This window comes from Rhinopithecus bieti, unplaced genomic scaffold (genome assembly GCF_001698545.2).
Source record: "Rhinopithecus bieti isolate Rb0 unplaced genomic scaffold, ASM169854v2 scaffold_31173, whole genome shotgun sequence".
NCBI lineage: Eukaryota > Metazoa > Chordata > Mammalia > Primates > Cercopithecidae > Rhinopithecus > Rhinopithecus bieti.
This window is the reverse complement of record NW_016813861.1, coordinates 1,232,783-1,237,105: the sequence shown is the minus strand read 5'-3', so window position 1 is coordinate 1,237,105 and position 4,323 is coordinate 1,232,783.

Sequence of the window (4,323 nt, the reverse complement as noted above, 5' to 3'; positions counted from 1 at the left end):
AAAAAAAAAAAAAAAAAAAAAAAATTGGTTGCAACTCCTGCTGTCCTCCCTTACCTCCTCTCCGAGTCTCTGGCCGCTCACTGCTGTCAAGTCAACAGCTGAGCTCCAGTGCTCAATACCCGTCTCTTCTTGCACATTTCTAAAATCCCTTGTAGTTTTTTTCCAGCTATATAGGACTTTGACACTTGTAGATAAAGACTCATTATTTACTTGTAATTGCCTCTTCTCAAGAACCAGGCTGCAAACTGAGGCCTCTTAAGGCTAAATTGCCCATAAGTTGCTCATGATAACAGACTTAAATGCTGAATCATAAGAAAGTTCTTGTTTTTCTCCTTCTGGCACTTGAACTGAAATTACATGTGTATATTAATAAAATGAGAACATAGCACTCGACTGAACTAAGAGTTTATTCACACATGCTGATGCAGGCAGCCTTTGTGCCTTCTCAGATGTCTGTGATTTGGAAGAGGTTTCCAAACTCATTCCTGTTCTAAAGAGTGTGAGATTTGGGAGACACAGGTTATAGGTGAAGATCTGGCTCTGCCATTTTGCAAGACTGCCGAACCTTGCCAAGCCCAAGTTTTATCTGCAAAAGTGAGCATAACATGATACTGTTTGTGACGAGCTTTTTTTTCAAACCATAGAGCTGTTTGGAAAAGCAAATTGTTGTGCCGTGATTTGGGGATTTTAGTTTTTTCTAGGTGAGTTTTTGGTTCTCTGTTTGTAATGTGGTGTAGGGTGGCTGCTTCCCAACCAGAGATGAATGCACACACTGATTTGTTGGAAGAACCAGTGCAGACCTTGGCTTTCCCCCAGGGAGTGTGCAGTGAATGCTGGTCTTCCAAATCTGTATTCTGCTGCCTGGGGGAGCCTTTCGTTTCTCTGCAAGTTTGGATCTGGGAGCTCTTGCCGTGAAATTTTGCCCAGAGAATCTGTAGTATTCATTCTCCTGCTGGTCTCAGGGCAAGTCCAGTTTTTTGAACGAGACCTTCTGGAGCTACTGCAAACAGCCTTTCTGATCCCACAGTGGGGAGAAACTGAGGTAACTGAAGTTTTGAGGAGGGTTCTTTCACTAGTGTGAGCATAGCTGACTTTGGAATTCTTTTGTTGTGATCTGTGGATCAGTTCTGTTCCCGAGCTCTCTTGGATTTTGTTATAACAGCAGAGTCCACTTAGATTTTAACCATTTGATCAGCAGAGCCTTGTTTTTGGCCTGTTGTGCTGCATAATTTACAGTATGCATCTGGATTTGTAATTATGCCTCACATAGTTTATATTTTGATTCCCTTTTCTGCTTTCTCCTCTTTACTTGCCTCTAGGACCATATGGAGTGGAAGTTTGCATGTTGTTGTAAAAGCATTTTGAAATGTTCACCAGACTTTCGTGGTTTCCTTACTTCCCTTTTAGGTTTCGCATTTTAAATTAGGTTATAGAATTGTGAATTTACCAAACTATATTGTGGATTTTATCCAAACAGTTTCTGTGGGTATGAAATACTGGTCATGTGTATGTATCAATATTTTATATGGAATCATTATACTTCTTGGGGTTAGCCTGACAAAAAACAATTTGTTAGCTTCATCCATGAGAGGTATTCAGATTTGAAATTTTTGACCTTGGAATTAATCAGTTTTCCTCAACTTATATTTTAATGTTCTGTGATATATGTGATCTAAAGATGACTTTGGGGGTGGGAGTGGGGCTAAGAAAAAAAGAAATAGATGATAAAAAATATGACTTTGAATAATTTTTAAATAATTAATTTAAAAATTTTTTTTGATGAATTTTGGACAGATGAATTAGAATTCATTTAGAATACATGTTGAATATAATCATAGTTAATATAAGAAATTCTCTAATGGTAGAAAGTAAGTTTTAGATTTTTTTTGGTAACTCTTTTCACAAATGTTATATTATTTTCCCCTCTGGTTTTGAAATGAATAGTTTTGGGTCTTTGAGAATGGTCATACCATAAAATTATATCTGTGTTGCACAAAAGTTAGTAATTGGAAAAGGAATGAACATTTAGTTAAAATATCACTAGCTTAAACTATCAATGGGAGTCTGTAACTCTAAGTTTACTTAGTTTTCCTTAGAAAATTTTATGAAATACTCCCTTGAAATCAAATCATATTATAGCAAGTTGCTTCAAGTTAGTATATGTGAACTGCTAGGCTAAGACATAGTCATGACTGATTGTTGAGTCTAGTTTTCATTTTTACTGAGGTATGGATAAGACTTAGACATGCCCTCTTCTTTGACAAGTTTTTCCTTGCTGCAACAGATTCTATAACTTGCCTGTTGGTTGCTGATGCAGCTTTTCAGAAATAGGCCGTGCAATGTGGCCCCAGGCAAAAGCTTTGTCTTTTCTCCCCAGAACCTAGCAAAATGACTGCCAGAGTGATCACTATAAAGCATTTTACCAGGTTATTTTGAAGGGATGCAGGGAGCAGAAAGAGTGTATTTCAGGAAGTTCAGCAGGGCAGAAAAGGCCTGTGGAAAACAAAGGAGTGTAAGGATTTCATTTATTTTAGGGTATGCATAGGGTAAAGAAATGAATTTAGCTACATTTTGCTGAGATTTTATTGATTTAAATACAGTAGTCTTAAAATCATCTTGGGAGTTGGTGTGTTAACTCAATCCATTGATCCAAACAGAATGCAGGCAAGGCAGGCTGAACTTCTGTTTCTCCCGGCGGTGCTTTTTCTGCTACTTAATTTGATATTCTTCATACTGAGAAAATGATCTTTTTTTACATTCTTTCGAAGGAAAATCCTCCTCTTTTGAGTTTAGCAATTCTATTAACTAGAGCAGATTGTCGTTATTTTTAAGTAGTGCAAAGATTGGGGTCAGGAAATCTTTATACTGTAATTGAGTTTAAGTGCTTTTTTAACGTGGTCTACTTAGGTTGGTGCAAAAGTAATTTGTGATTTTTGCCATTACTTTTTTTACCTACTTTTTAAGTACTCTAAGGATTAATATGAGGATTGAACATTTTGAATAAGACCCTATTCTTAATTGTAGAACTACATACTACTATCTGGTTACACAAAGCTGTGGGGTCACTGCCTCTCCATATAAGCTGGCTCTGTGCTCTCGATTGTCCTGTGTGCAGTATGGGTGGAAATACAAGAGAGAAGGCCACTTACTAGTGGAATGGCCTTGGGCACATCACCGAAGGTGAGCCTTCCTGTGCTCAGAAAAAGTTTGTGGAATCTGGACCAAAGTGTTTGTCCTATATCTATTCTGTGAAACTTTGATACTTTTAAGAAACGTTTAGGATAAACTATGACACCATTATCTTCATCCTAATGTTCAGCCTAAACCAGGCATATTCTGGGTCCATATTCCTTTGGGTCTTGACGTGGCTTCTATTAGAAAGGAAAATATGAATCTTCTACTTTATAGTCATTATTGATGTGATTTCTTACTGAGGTCAGAGTGTCAGAGCCAGAATGGAAATCACAGGTAAAATAGAAGCCTGTAGTTTTTTATTTAGTTTGAATTTGAGGCTGGGTAGACTTGTGGGTTTTAATTTCAAAGTAAGAAAATGGTGGGTCTAGGAGGACAGACTAAATATATTAAGAGAATGTTAAAAACCCAAGTTGTTAACTGTATTGAAGAGTTGGTTTTGTGTGTGTGTGTGTGTGTGTGTGTGTGTGTGTGTGTAGCTTCCATGTTTATTTTGACAGAGTGGTTTGCCTGAGTAAAAGCTTTGTGTTTAAATCCTACTCTAAGCAAAGAAAAACATGTTTAACTGAATGTAACTGCCTTGTGTTCAATTTGCTACCCACTTTGGAGCAGGTTCACACACTGAAATAACATAAGGGGAGGTTAAATTACATCAAAGGTTAAGACAGATAAGCTTAAGTGATTTCATTGTAGCTCCTATACTAATTAAAACAAGTTGACAAAATATTTTGTAAGTACTAGCCTTCCTTTATGTGCAGTGCTTAGTGTCTTTATTTTAGTAGAAAAAAAGATCTTAAAATATTTGAGGAAATGTATATTAAAACTTTCTGAGTTTTCATTTAAATAATACTTGCCAGTTAATCAGGAAATGATTCTTTAAAATTTTTTCATTTTAATTTTGTGAGTACCCAGTAGTATATAGGAAATGATTCTTAAACACCCTATGAATTTGAGGTACAGTGTGGAGCATCAGTGGGCTGCAATTAACTTTTTTGTCCACTCCCATCTCTTCTCATCTAATTTCCATGTTACAGCCACAGGGATGGGCCAAGGCTGAAGCAGAGACTTTACCGTAGCTGGTGATCACATGGAAAAGCAAGGCTGGGGCCTAATTACAGGAGCTCCTTGAAC